General features: G+C 40.5%; 1 protein-coding gene across 7 annotated transcripts in view; it reads left to right on the forward strand.

The window, feature by feature from the left end:
- Positions 1 to 14,890, forward strand: part of HTR4 (5-hydroxytryptamine receptor 4) — a 173,207-nt gene that overhangs the window by 68,601 nt on the left and 89,716 nt on the right. The gene's annotated exons all lie outside the window — the stretch shown is intronic.

Consider the following 14,890-nt stretch of genomic DNA (forward strand, 5'->3'; position numbering starts at 1 on the left):
ATGAACTAAGGGGACGTTCATAGCAAAGCACAAAGAGGGAGCTGCTTTCCAGACATCCCCACAAGAGTGGGCAAGACAAGAAGCCCCAAGTATGACCATTGCGGAGGAGCCAAGCAGTTGAGTCCCTCCCTGCAAATGTGGAAAGTTGATGGCCTGCAAAAGGCAGAGGCAGTGGACAGCCTTGTAAATAAGCCCACAGTGATTCCTTGCCCTGCTCTCCTGGCTTCCCAACAATGCAAGTACTCAAACCGAAGCATACTTAAACTGAGGTATGACTGTATTGTATTGTGGATGAACACCCCTCATGCACAGAGGAAATGTATTGGTAAACTTGGGAAACGAGATTTCAATTCCCCTCCTGGGGAAGTTCAATTAAGACTGAGCATGCTCAATAGGCACTGAATGCTGATTGGCTCTTGGTGGGGAGGGGAAGTAGAAAATGGTGTAGTAATGGAATGGAGTTCCCTAGACAAGGCCATAGCTGCTTCTCTGGAACCCTGAATAGAGGTACTCCTGACAGCAACAACGGTGTGTGTATGTGTGTGTGTGTGTGTGTGTGTGTGTGTGTACATGTGTACACCCTCCACCCCTGTATTGGTAATGGGTTCTCCTGAATTATTTTTCAATTATAATGCTCTAAAACTGAATGTGCCTTGATTGCTTTAACTGCTTACTTAACAACCATAAGCACACACTCTTGAAATGCATTGGTTACACTGTGGCAGCAGAACAGGTGTTTGTGAAAAACAAATCAGGACTGATACTTAGGTTTTGTATTAATGGCATCTATGCAGGTTTTATGCTAAAATAAAATATACAGAAAAGTTAAGCTGAAAAGCAGAGAGAGCAAGCTAGTTTTGATTTATATACCATTATTGAACTTTTGTAAAAGCTATATAAAGATAGCTAGGAACTGGAGCAAAATATATTGATGCTAACTGGCTGAAAACATCCAGCCATTCAGCTTTTAGCATTTCTCTTGAGAACTGCCTTCAATAGTTGCAAAAGCAACCCAGACCAGCAAAAATGCTTCATCTGTTTGGCCTGGCTGAGGGTTCAGTTAGTGCCTCCAGAGGGTGGGTGGGGGGTATGGGTGTCATTGAACCTTAAGCCCGTGGACAGCCCATAGTCCTTTTTAGCTCCAAACTCTCTAGATATATAAATTATAAAGATGAGACAGAAACTCCTTTAAATGAAATAAAATGGTTCAAGTAAGAACATGTGTTTTGCCATGAGCTCTGAATCACACTATTATTTATATGCAAAAACAAATATCTACTTGAAAAGTGAGAAGCAAGCCAGTTTTAGATCTAACTTTTAAAAAATGGATATCATAATGATATCACAAATGATTTTGGATACCGAATATGTAAAACATGGGTTACTAATCAGAGCTATGCCAGGACTACAATTAATTATAAACGGCAATGTTTCCAGTCTAGACACTGTACTGGAAACACTACAAGTCTGGATAATATTGGCAATTTTCTCTGTGTCTAGGAGACAAGTTGAGGTCCTGTTAGTACAGATGGGTCTGTAAGCAGGGATGAGCAAATCTGTTCATTTGGACTTCTCTCGCTCATTTTTTCAGTCTTAAATTCAGTTCTCCACAATTTTACAAGTTTGTGATTTTTTTATTCAAAAAAACCCTCAAGAAAATTCATGAGCTTTTAGTGCAGATTTTCCCCTATATGCACATTTTTCTTTGCAATTTTGCCTAATGACATTTTTCCGAAGCATTTTTCCTAATACAGTGCATTTTGTTTGTTATTTTCAATAATACATGCATTTTAATGTACATTTTTCCTGGATACAATGCCTTTTTGTACACATGATTTGCCTGAAAAACTGCAGTGCCAAATTCAAAGAAGTGTGAATTCTGAAGAATGAATGTGTTCTAGTTTACATATTGTTTCAGAAAGTGTGAAACCTTTAAATCCAAAATGAATTGAATTTCTTTTCTGATCCCTATGTGGGATCATATTTTTTTTAAATCTAGAAATAAGTTTCAGCTTCACAAAGGTTTCATTTAATAACTCACACAAGGGAAACTTAAATATGCAAGTGCATCAAATTAGATTTGGTTTAAGGAAACAACCGTTAGAAGATCTTCCTGTTATGGTGCGGTTTTTCTGCAATTACTCTGAAAGACAATTATTCGTTAAGAAAATACTGCTGAATCTTTCTAAATAATGAGTACAAATTTTGGCAACAGGTAAGTGCTCTCAAATCTTAAAAGAAATTCAGATCTTATATAAAAAAGGGAAAAAATAATAACCTGTTACCTCTCTATAATGCAGTTCTTAGTCCAATGAGTTTGCTACACATAGGGCAAAAGCCAGCATTGCTCTAACAGATAACAGAAATTCCCATCTTTTCTCCCTCCCCGTGTGTTCCCAAAATCTGATCTGGAGGATCTCCTGCCCTCAATAGCAGATATTGTGGTGTGTGTGTGTGTGTGTGTGTGTGTGTGTGTGTGTGTGTGTGCGTTCTGCAAGAAGAGGAGAGTAAGGGGAAGTCCCATTTGCACAAGTGGAAGACCATTGTAGAAACAGGATACCACAATTGGGCACTACCCGTAGTGATTTGTTGTCTGTATGAAGTAAAATATTGGCCACTAAAATTCTATTCCTACTGTTTTGTTAGCTTCAACATCATCTTGGCAATAGGGTTTATTTCTTCTCTGTCCTTTGCAAATGTGTTCAAAAATCTGTTTTGAACATATAAGTAGGTAACTGAAAAAGTAGTATGTCCACCCGTACATAATTAATTTAGAGTTTGCTATGCCAGGAATATTAGACAATTCTGTTAGATTACTGTGAGATCTCTGTGGAAGTAGTTTGCTTATTGGTCTCGCACAGGTAGATAGCTTCCTTTTCACATCTTGTTCTTTTTCTATTCTATGGGACTGGAAGGAAAAGCAGTGTCCAGTTTTCATGACTATGGGGGTCATGGATAATATTTGTGTTAACATCATTTCCCTCTCCTTATCTATCTTACTGGGTTTCTGGAAATTAAAAAATAATAATTGCAGTTAATATGTGTAAATACTCTTTTGTGTCAGGCTAGATCTATTTAGTCTGCTAAAAAGATTAATGTTTTGTTACTTTTTTTGGTAGCATTGCTGTATTAGTGATTACAAAAGTATGGTGTACTTGATTAATTGAAACAAGCCACGATCAAACTGTGGCTTATCCTGCTTTATTGCAATAAACCATATTTTAAACCACCCAGAGTTCTCAGTTCAGATGAAACAACAAACTGTGATTGGTTTAAAATAGAATGCTGATACTCCAATGACCTGTCTTGGGCATAATGCTAAATTATAATATAGTATTACATGGACCAGCCTTGGGCTTATATTCTGGCTGCCTACTATGTGCCTCTTACCTTATTAAAAACATTCACCAGAGTTGCTCAGTTGTCAAGAATGATGGTAGGACAGAAATATAATGTTCCCAATGTTTGAGTGGTGTTAAACTTGCATAGATGTAGTCTGTATACATTTGCCTTTCTCTAACTTAAAACAAGATACTTGTAAAATCTATAGGGCAGATTAAAACATTTGTGAAGACAGCCTTTCCGTATCTTAAACATCTTCACAAAACAGAACTTTAAAAGAGAGTTAAACATAAAGGAGCCCAAAATAGCATTAATAGCTTACAAGTACAAATAATGGAGATTAATATGACATTAAGAGGGACAAAAGAAGAAAATTTATGAACCAACTTGATGATTTTTAGACAATTTAATATGCCTTTGTGTTTACCACATCTGTGTGCATTTGTGACATTTCAAAATCCCGTGTGGATCTGTCTGCATGTAAATTGGGCAGCTGGTTTCCAGAATGAGCAATTAGACTGAAGCGCCCATATTGTGCACGTGCAGAAATGAGTGACAGCTCTGATGATAGGATCCAGTGCACTTAGGCAAAAGCATCCCAACATCAGACTGGGTTTTAACCAATCATTAGAAAATGAAATGTGCAGCATTGCCAGATATGGTGAGAAAGCATTTTTGTTCACATGCCCTGTTTCCATAGTCTTTCAGGTGTTTCACTTTGCTGAATCCCATTCTTCTAGTAATCTTAACAGAGCTGTGGAAAAGCATTACAAACAGTGGAATGTTTATATATTCAGGTGACATCCAAACAAAGAGCTCCTGAAAAGATTAAGATGCTGGAAGTCCTATATTGCCAATGGAGAATGTTCCCCAACCATTTTGAGGGTTTTCCTAGTAACCTGACTCGGAGCTCCCATTTTGCCTGAAGGCAAAAGACAGGACTGGTCACAAAGGGCAAATGGACAAGCTGTCCACTGATATGAGCAGTGCTTTTTCTGGGCTACGCATAACCCTAAACATTTTGTGAACCTAAGTTTGGCCTCATTGAGAGGCAGTATTTCAATATGAGTAGGAAAATGAGAGTGCCCCTAAACAATTTTTTAGATGGGGGGGGGAGCACTGGATATGAGACACCATCCTCTAATGCAGTGGTCCCCAACCTTGGGCCTCCAGATGTTTTTGGCCTACAACTCCTATGATCCCTAGCTAGCAGGACCAGTGGTCAGGGATGATGGGAATTGTAGTCTCAAAACATCTGGGGGCCCAAGGTTGAGGACCACTGCTCTAATGGGATAGTGAAGAACCTCCACTGTTCACTGCACTGGTTCAGGCAACTGTCTGCTATTTGTATCTGGGAAACACCCTCAAAGGACCATCCCACAAGATATTCAGTTCTCAAGTCCATAATGGCCTGGACATACTAGATCAGGCATCCCCAAACTTCGGCCCTCCAGATGTTTTGGACTACAATTCCCATCTACCCCGACCACTGGTCCTGTTAGCTAGGGATCATGGGAGTTGTAGGCCAAAACATCTGGAGGGCCACAGTTTGGGGATGCCTGTACTAGATCCTCTCTTGATGCTCCTGAGTTGTGTTCCTTCTCCCTGCCAGTCCCATTTCACTTGGATGCACCAGTTCAGGATTGTGATGCTACTTCAAATACCAGGTGTATCTTCCTTCAGCACTGCACCTGCCACCTCTGTCTTTTCTGAGGTGGCACCTGTTCACTTTGGGAGCCCGTGACTTATTCTCTCCTCAAAATCCACAGGAGCCAGGCAAGATGATTGATGGACAGGCAAAATTAAGACCTTCGGTGAGAAAAGCACAAGAGAAATTTGTCTCTTTCTGTACATTTATCTCTGACACAGTAGACCAAATATCCCCCTTCTTTTATACATCTTTCAGTCACTGCAATATGTTTCAAGTTATGCTGTGACATCTCTTTGGGGTGGAGGGAGGTTTCTTGGAGCATTTTTTTAAAGTCTAGTCTTCATCACCCTTTGGTGCACTTTTCACCACTTCATTCAGTAATGTCAGTAAGTACAGTGGAACCTCGGTTTATGAACACCTCGGTTTATGAATTTTCGGTTTATGAACGCCGCGGACCCATCTGGAACGGATTAATTCATTTTCCATTACTTTCAATGGGAAAGTTCGCTTCAGTTTATGAACGCTTCAGTTTATGAACAGACTTCTGGAACCAATTACACCCATGCTTCAGTTTATGAACGCTTCAGTTTAAGTACTCTGCGGACCCATCTGGAACGGATTAATCCACTTTCCATTACTTTCAATGGGAAAGTTCGCTTCAGTTTATGAACGCTTCAGTTTAAGCCGTCTGGAACAGATTAATCCACTTTCCATTACTTTCAATGGGAAAGTTCGCTTCAGTTTATGAACGCTTCAGTTTATGAACAGACTTCCGGAACCAATTGTGTTCATAAACCGAGGTACCACTGTAAAATGTCCCATTACTCATCCCACATATTCTTTGTCCCATAAGGAACAGCTCCTTGTTGTTGTTGTTTAGTCATTTAGTCGTGTCTGGCTCTTTGTGACCCCATGGATCAGAGCACGCCACACACTCCTGTCTTCCACTGCCTCCCACAGCTTGGTCAGACTCACGTTGGTAGCTTCAAGAACACTGTCCAACCATCTCATCCTCTGTCATCCCCTTCTCCTTGTGCCCTCCATCTTTCCCAACATCAGGGTCTTTTCCAAGGAGTCTTCTCTTCTCATGAGGTGGCCAAAGTATTGGAGCCTCAGCTTCAGAATCTGTCCTTCCAGTGAGCACTCAGGGCTGATTTCCTTCAGAATGGATAGGTTTGATCTTCTCGCAGTCCATGGGACTCTCAAGAGTCTCCTCCAGCACCATAATTCAAAATCATCAATTCTTCGGCGATCAGCCTTCTTTATGGTCCAGCTCTCACTTCCATACATCACTACTGGGAAAACCAGAGCTTTAACTATACGGACCTTTGTTGGCAAGGTGATGTCTCTGCTTTTTAAGATGCTGTCTAGGTTTGTCATTGCTTTTCTCCGAAGAAGCAGGTGTCTTTTAATTTTGTGACTGCTGTCACCATCTGCAGTGATCAAGGAGCCCAAGAAAGTAAAATCTCTCACTGCCTCCATTTCTTCCCCTTCTATTTGCCAGGAGGTGATGGGACCAGTGGCCATGATCTTAGTTTCTTTGCTCCTTAGGAATGCAGAAGTGAAATTATTGCTATTATCAATACAGATCAATAACAGCAAGCAACTAGTGAAAACACCAGCAGAAAAAAGCGCTAAATTGAACTGCATTAATATGTCTTTAATGGGATTCCAGGAAAAACAGATAATTTAGAAGGAATGAAGAAGGGGCTTTCAAGGAGGTCAGAAAATAGTAATGAACTATAGACTGCTATGTGTCAAGTAATGTAGAGTTTAGTATAAATCATTAAATGGCAAGAGGTTTTGTAATTACATAAAACGTAAGTACCACCTACAGTGATAAATGAGAGTGCCATATTAGCACAGTGATACTGACATCACTGAAATTAATATTTCAGTTTTGGAGGGGGCTGGTGAATTAAATAGAAGACTGTGTCAATGGTGAAGGAAGATGTAAAACTTGCAGATCACTTGAGGCATCTGTGAATATTAAAGTAGTTTGAACATGTACATCCCTAATTTAGCTGTGCTGTTTGGTGTACAAGCTGGGTTCAATTTAGGACTAATTGTGGCAAGAGTCCCCAGTCTAAATTGTTTTTCAGTGATTTCATTTGTCTAGTACACATTCAGTTTACACATTAGTGCAGTACAGATGATGATAATAATAATAATAATAATAATAATAATAATAATAATAATAATAATAATAATTTATTATTTATACCCCGCCCATCTGGCTGGGTTTCCGCAGCCACTCTGGGCGGCTTCCAACAGAAAAATAAAATACAACAATCTACTAAACATTAAAAGCCTCCCTAAGCATATTGTAGATATGATTTTTATACACTTAGAATAGAGAGGCTTCATGTGAAGAACACCTGCATAGGTTAAATAAGATGTCTTAACCCTGAAAATCCAAGTGGTACCGCTTCTCTTGCTTCCTTCAAATATGTCCTCCAAACCTACCATATCCATTAAGCCTTTGTAATAATTCCTTAATAGTCACCATTACCTACTTGTAACCAAATGCAAATTTAGAACTAAAACAAGCTAACTCTTTTCTCTCTCCCCCCTTTGTTGAGTTGTAGATAACTCATCTTACACTCTTGAAAGACCAATGCCCACTGATAACATATTAAAAAAACCAATTAGCCCACTAGAGGTGTTTGGGGCATTGCGTAGGAAGGGTTCCTTGGGTTCACTGATCTTCAGATCCCATCTAGATTTACAATTCTGATTGCTTCAACAGTCCTTCATTTAGCCTCGAAATGGACCACTTGTTGCTTAGCAACTCAGCATAATAGCAGTGCACACTACAAGGCTTTTTTCTTTTTTACATGTATTGATGTGAGGTATGAAAGGGAGAGGAAATATTATGTCTGATGTGGAATTGGAGGATCCCTACAGAACAAAAGAACATTTGCTACTTGAAGTGGTATATCGGGGGGGGGGGGGACGGACGCCCTTTTGTCTCTTGTGACACAAGTTTTTTAAAAAGTCCAGCAATACAGTTTTTTATATTACAATAAATACTTTTTATAGCATTCCACTTCATGAATGAGGTTCTCTAATGTTTACTACAACCAACTCCTGAGTACCTGGGTTGCTGGGTTCTTCTGTGGAACAATTATGAAACTTGCAGGCAAGATCTCATGCATGTTCAATGAGGTTTATTCATAAGTAGGTCCATTTTAGATTTTCAGGTACTAACTCAGAAATGGGTAGATGTTATTAAATGGCTTTTCTTCCAGATAAGGTTTAGACTAGAAAAACCTAGTGCTATATCATTTCCAGTCAGAATAAAATGGAGTTTCCACTGGAACTATATAAAGGTAGTATCAAAATGCCAGGGGCAAATACTAAGGATGAACTTTAAAAATTAGATTAGCTCAAAATTCCAATGATGCTTTTAATAAAAAGCAAGTTGTAATTATGCTTATTTGTACTGTATTTGATTTTACAAGCTATCCATCTCACTCAGTTTAATAATTTCTGAAAACCTGGGCCTGTGGTTGAAGGGTTTTTTTGTTGTTGTTGAGATTTGTTTCCATGTGTATTCCATTGTTGCATAGACCAGTGTTTGCCAAACCTCTTGTGAGTTGCAACTGGTTAATTTAGGTTAAGCTTCTGTCCTGTGTTGGCTGCATATTCCTATACCGTGTGTTGCAGGAATTGGTGCAAAAGCCAAAATGCCTTTCAGAATGTAAGTCTTTAAATAGGAGTGATTAAGAGGAGCGATTATATGCTTTTAAAAATAGTGTGTGGGATGTGCCAATAATAATATCTTTGCTTACTTGGTACAGGAACTTCAACTTAGCACCCACCTTATGCTCACCTGGCAATTTACCCCAGTTTATTATCTGCAAGGGGGGGATATTAATGTTTGATGTGGGCTTTGGAAACAGAATTTTATTTTACCTTATTGTTAATTTGCAGCTCAGACAGTTAAATAGCAGCAAGCTTGGGTCTCCTAAGCTAGGCGGTATTTCCACTTGTAAAAACTGAAATATGTTCTTGTTGTTTGGTGCTAACTAAGGTGACATTCGGATCTGAGCCTGGAAACGAATCTGGAATGCCCCACAGTGCATTTTAGTATATTTATGTGACAAGCATAATTCAGTGATTAAAAGGTAAAGGTAAAGGGACCCCTGACCATTAGGTCCAGTCGTGACCGACTCTGGGGTTGCGCGCTCATCTCGCATTATTGACCGAGGGAGCCGGCGTATATATCCAGGTCATGTGGCCAGCATGACAAAGCCGCTTCTGGCAAACCAGAGCAGCACATGGAAACGTTGTTTACCTTCCCACTGTAGCGGTTCCTATTTATCTACTTGCATTTTGACGTGCTTTCAAACTGCTAGGTTGGCAGGAGCTGGGACCAAGCAACGGGAGCTCACCCCGTCACAGGGATTCGAACCGCCGACCTTCTGATCAGCAAGCCCTAGGCTCAGTGGTTTAACCACAGCGCCACCTGGGTTAACCCACTTCTAATTGAAATTTATCCTAATGATTAGATTGTTTATACACATCAGTATGACAGAAAAGGACATGTCCAAAAATAAAGTTTCGGATCAATTTGAGGAGGGATCTGAGTGACTTGAAAACAGTAATAATAATTTTTTTATTTATACCCTGCCCATCTGGTTGGGTTGCCTGAGCCATTCTTGGTGGCTTCCAACACTCTCTAGTTCAGGCATGGCCAAACCTGACCCTCTAGATGTTTTGGGACTACAATTCCCATCATCCCTGACCACTGGTCCTGTTAGCTAGGGGTGATGGGAGTTGTAGTCCCAAAACATCTGGAGGGCCAAGTTTGGCCATGCCTGCTCTAGTTTCTGATACACAGTGTTGTACTGTGTGTCAACATGCAAGGCCTTGCAGTATGCCAGGGTTCTGATTTTTTATCAAGTGCTCCTGCAATGTTGTGAAACCTTTATAGTGCAGGGGACTGTACAAAGCCTTGTGGTCTGGTGCTCAAGAGAAGGGTGGGCAGAGTCTTCTCTTCATAGCTTGCTACAACTGTTGCTAGAGCACTGCCATTGGTAAGTGGGATGACAGAATGGCAGGAAAAGGAGGGAAGGCATTTAGGGTATTGGATGATGGGAGCTGAGATTTTTTTCTTCACCTCAGATTAAAATCCAAGATTGAGAAGAATTATGGAGCAGTAATGCATGCCTCATAGCACTTTGGAGAGTGTATTTCTGGGCCAGTGTGTATGGAATTGGCAATGTTTTTAGATATAACAGACATTTTTAACACAGGCACGGAATCAGTAGTCCTCCAGATGTTGCTGGGACTACAATGTGCACCATCCCTGACCATTGGGCATTGTGTGTTGGAAGTGACACGCTGGGCTGGACAAACCTCTGGGTCTATTGCAGGAGACAATTATGTGCAAATCTCTGAAATTTTCAGCCTAACTGTGCTGTTTTTGGCTTAAATGTCAATGTATGTTGTAGTGAAATATGATCACACCTTTGGCATGTGATTTCCATAAAGATTGAGAGCATTTTAGGATGGTGTTCTTAGGTGTGCATTGGGAAATTCAAATCACAAGGAACTGAGTTTCCACATTACAGATCAGTCTTTGAAAACCAGTTCTTAGAATTGTAGCACAGCAGGCTGCACACTGCCAAAATCTAAAATATTGCAGCAAGGTATACGCAAGAACAACTCTGAACTAATGAATCCACACCGTCTCTTAACTGCAGAGCAAAACACAATCAGTGGTATTATTTCTTCATATCTTTATTCTCCTCACAAGCACCCCCCCCCACATACAGTTTAGGTGGGGGGGGGCGGGGAGAAGTTAACATCAATTAATCATTATTTCCTAGTGTGATAAAAATGGCTAATGGGCACACTACAGTTAAACAAGTTCTAGTGTGGAGGTGTTGTTATTAGTTCTTCCCTCCTTCATAACAAAAGTGAAAATTCTGCCAACCCACACATTCCAGATTGTATCAGATCACAGCAGAACTCCCCACTGTTGCTTTAGTTTAGAAAGTGTATCAGCTATGCCCAAATCAGACCAATTCTTCACAGGGGATGTTGAACAAATAAGCAAGCAGTCTTATATGTTTGTTGATTTGGCTAGCAAGAGATCTGTTCTGTGTACTTTTCTCATTAACAGTTTTGGTGTGGGACAAACACAGATAGTTGTATCCAGCTTTTAATGTTTCCTGGATGAATTCCCAGACTTGAGTTATGGGGAACAAAACTGGTTCTCACTTCCACTGTTGCTAATGGAAGACTTGGCAAGAGCATGGCAACATGCTGATTTCGGGAGTATCTTTGTGAGGCATACAACTGAAGAAGTGTGCATGCACACTAAAGCTCATACCAAAATAAAAACTTAGTTGGTCTTTAAGGTGCTACTGAAGGATTTTTTTTATTTAACTGGATACTTGTTCACTTGGAAGTTGGTTTAGAAACCAACTATTTTGTATTGTCCAACTGTATTGTTCATCAGAATACAGATTGAACACTGTTCTGTCTGCCTCTCCATGGTGATATACTAACACAGAGCCTTGTGGCACTACTTGATAGCCAGGATTGTTGTGACAATTTCGAAAAGGCTACAATTGCTTCGTCCCTAAGGCTTACTTAATTTGCATCTTATTTAGGAAACATGATATCTGTTCTTGTTCAGAAGTCACTGTAGAAGAGGTTTGGGGGTTAGTGTAGGGCATTTTCTTTCCAACCTGGTACCCTCTCTATGGGCTATAACTATGGCAGCTTCAGGCTTTCCCACCTTCGCTCCCTTGATAATGTGGTTGTGCGCCCCACTCAAAGGTGAGCGGGTAGGGCCTATTCTTTGACTTTGCTGTGGGTGTATTTGGTTGCTGTATTCAGGGCTAGGGGGGAATTTGCCTTCAAACTAATTGGTCCTGTCTGTGGGTTTTGCCTACCTTATAGAAATTGTCACAGCTGGTTGGTGGATAAAACATTGTATTGTATCCTTAGTCTAGGCATAAGGGGTAGGCTGAAGCCCCTACTTCATTTACTGCTTCTAAGAACTAGGGCAGGCATCCCCAAACTTCGGCCCTCCAGATGTTTTGGACTACAATTCCCATCTTCCCCGACCACTGGTCCTGTTAGCTAGGGATCATGGGAGTTGTAGGCCAAAACATCTGGAGGGCCATATTTTGGGGATGCCTGAACTAGGGTATCATGTTAAAGGGATCCGGTGGAGGTACATCTGTCCAAATACCTAAATGGGATGGACAGTGGACAGTCCCCAGACCCCTCACCAGCAGTGTCCTGGAGGGACCACCTCTATTTGATGTGCGAAAATGGGACGGTCCTTAACCTGGAATCAACCCTGTAGGAGCAATCAACCAGCAGATTGGGTTGGTTGATTCAATGCCTATGCCAAGACCATAATATATCTGTAATAAATGAAGTTGTGGCCTATTGAACTCCAAATTGGCTTGTTTAAATTGGCCTTTATTACTTCTTTCCATGTTTCCCTCCACCCCTGACATGTGCAGGTGTACTGCACCTCTGCTACCAGGGAAAAGCACATAGTAAGAAAGATTGCATTTGCCTCAAGAAGCAGAGTGTGGGGTGATGATTTTGACTGGCCTCTGTTGGGATCATAATATTTACAATTGGCTCCTCTTCAATACAGCTAGCTCATTTTAGTCCATTATTCTTTGAAGGATTATCATCCTAAAGCCTCTTGTTTCTCTACTAATCTCTCTGGAATTGGTTGTTACCCAAATGTGGCTTTCGCTTTAGTTAACGTAGGCTGCATACACACCATACATTTAAAGCACACACACACACACACAAATTCTGGGAATTGTAGTTTGCTAAAGGTGCTGAGAATTGTAGCTCTGTGAGGGGTCCACCACAGTTCCCAGATTCTCTGGATGAGAAATGTGTCTTAAATGTATAGTGTTTATGTAGACATGGAGGTTGATTATGATGAGCAAGCTGAGGGTTTAATGGAAAAATAACATGGATTGCTCCAAAGTAGTAATTTCTTTTCAAGATTAAGATTAAGATAAATTGATCCATATTATGATTTAGGCTCCCTGTTGCTCCATATCATGAAATGTACATAGAGACACACATTAAAATTAACATGCAGTATCTGCCCCATTCAAGGTCTTTTGTCAATTTTTCTGCAATAATTTAGGCTCCCATCTGAAAAAAATACTTGTTCAGTAGATATGTATTTTTGTAATTGGAATGCTCAGTGGTTTATCGCCCATATAATTAAAAATGAGAGTTTTTGTGACATGAAGAGGTAGAATTGGTAGAAATGGATCACTGGATTTTTGCCCTGTATTGGTGTTTGCATCCATCTGATAAAATCTCACTGTTTGTGCACAAGCTTGTTATTAACTTGCAGTAGTTGGAGAAGTTGGGTTTTACAATTCTTTTAATTAAGTGTTGGTGGAGATGTTTGGAAAGATGCTATCTGATGAATATATTGCTATAAAGTGCTTCCTTAGAAGCTGAGCAGAAAGTTCAACAATACACAGAGTAACTAGGGTGATAACGTTGTCATTGTCACTTAGTACCACTGAGTTTCTGAAATACATTCTTTGCTGACAGAATTGTATACATACATACATACATTTTAGGCAAGTCTGAAATTACGCCTCTGTACATAGGTTCAATACAGCAGTTCCATATTCTAGTACCATTTGTATTTGTTCATAGGTGGTATTTATGTCTTTCCCTTACTCTGAGGATCTCAGGGTGATATACTTGGTTCTGCACCACCCTTCCTCGTAGCCATCATGTAACATAGGGTAGGCTGACAGACAATGACTGGCCCAAGGTTTCTTGGGGAACTTCATGGCAAAGTGTGGATTTGAAACTGGTTCTGCCCAATCCAATCTAACTCTCTCACCACTGCATGGGGGGTTGCCAATCTTTTGGGACGAGTGGACACATCTGGAAATTTGAGAGTGTGTCATAGGCAACAGTCATAAAATGCTTGCTCTGGGGGTGTGGTATACCACAAAACGGCTGCCACAGTGATGTGGCATAATTGCTTCCACATCTAAAAGGGCAGAAATACAGACAAGACCATGAAATGCTGTGAGTCTGTTCCCCATCAGCCACCCCATGGGGTATGCGACACCTAAATTAGTCATTGCTATGGTTACCCACAGAGAGAAGCATTTGCACCTCTCCTCTATTCAGAACTGATGGGAGGGTGGGCATCCAATTAAATGCAGGCATGTTTAATATGGCATGCTCAGTGTAGGAGAGGCAGCCCAAGCAGGAACAGCAAACAGTTTCTTGGGGATTGCAGGGGCAGGAGGCAGGATAAGAGGTGGGAAAGAAAGTGGCAGCATTTCATGAGACTGCAAATTGTATAGCTTGGAGTGACACACACCCTTTTTGATTGCTCTTTGGTGCAAATCTGGGATGTTGTAAAAATATAAATATAAAATAAAGGTGTGTGCACAGCTAAATAAAGATCTGTCCATGTCCCCACAGTAGACCTTAAGGTTTCTGGAACCTACATTGGGTGGGGAAGTACTAATTGAGTGGAGGAGACAACAACAAATATGTCTCATAAAGCATTGTATAGTACAGTACTGCGGAGTAAAGTCACTGAGAGATTTCAGAAGCAGAAAATTGAAAGTCCTTATGTGTGTACATGGAAACAGTGACCCTCGTCCACATGAATGCCCACGTGTGAACACAGCTCAGAGGTTAAGACGGGGTAGGACACATCTCTGTGAACAGCAGCAGAGTGATTATGGGACATGGTGGTTAAATCTTATTGAGATGCATAGAAAATAAGGAATGGGCCAATAGTGCAAAACAGTTGGCTATGGAAAATGTATGTTTGTGGGAGTAAAGAAAGCAATTCGATAAGACAATGAGTGGGAAGGAGATGCTAAACTAAGAATTCTGAGATCTGAA

Source organism: Zootoca vivipara, chromosome 2, assembly GCF_963506605.1.
Source record: "Zootoca vivipara chromosome 2, rZooViv1.1, whole genome shotgun sequence".
Lineage (NCBI taxonomy): Eukaryota > Metazoa > Chordata > Lepidosauria > Squamata > Lacertidae > Zootoca > Zootoca vivipara.